This window comes from Corvus brachyrhynchos, unplaced genomic scaffold (assembly GCF_000691975.1).
Source record: "Corvus brachyrhynchos isolate BGI_N302 unplaced genomic scaffold, ASM69197v1 scaffold661, whole genome shotgun sequence".
Lineage (NCBI taxonomy): Eukaryota > Metazoa > Chordata > Aves > Passeriformes > Corvidae > Corvus > Corvus brachyrhynchos.
The window spans coordinates 843,861-844,672 of record NW_008236246.1 but is presented as its reverse complement, the minus strand read 5'-3'; positions in this window follow the sequence as shown (position 1 = coordinate 844,672).

Sequence of the window (812 nt, the reverse complement as noted above, 5' to 3'; positions counted from 1 at the left end):
GACAAGATCTTGCAGCCTTGCTATTCTGTCTCCCTTGAAGGGTATCATCAGGCTTTTTGCATAGGTTTTGGGTGTAAAAATTCAGGGAGTCAGCTAAATAGGCAGACTTGTTTAAATAGGCTTGTTCCTAGGAATGTGTATTTCCAGGCCTGGCTTCTTGTTTGGTTTTAGGTCAAGGAATGTCTAAGGGAAGTGTTCAGAATATTCCCTATATAGCTAACTGGCTTCCAAGTTGTGCCAGGTAAGCGTAGTTGGCAAACAGATCTTGGAGTGCCATCCGTAACAGCTTGAGCTGATCTGAGCTGTGTCTCTTGAACACTCCTTGCTTTTCTCCTGTGCCAGCCCTGTTTTCCTTGTTCACATGGTCAGCTGGCTCAGATAATGGATAAAAGACTGCCGATTCTGGTGGGAGAGGAGGAAAGGGAGATGGCACAGTCCCAGTTCTGGTGGCTCAGGCTGCTGTGGTACCACCTGCTCAAGCAGCAGTTTAATGTTGTTGTGAGCCTGTACAAAGCATTCTGCTGTCAGAGGGGTGTTCCTGCCACCCCTCTGGCCCTGGGTCCTCACTGCTCTGTTGTGTTGGCACAGATGTTTCTCATCTGAGTTAGATCAGATCTGTGGATGTGTTTGATGTGTGGATCAAAACTGGCTGTGCGTGGTGGGTGTCTCTGAGCTGCCCAATGCAGTCCCATGACTGGTGCTGCCTCACCCTGCCTGTTCCAGGGCAGAGGGCTCCCAGCCATGCCCCTGTACAGCACGTAGGTGTTGTGTGTGTGGCTGGTGCGGCACCAGCCACTACTTTGTACCCTAAG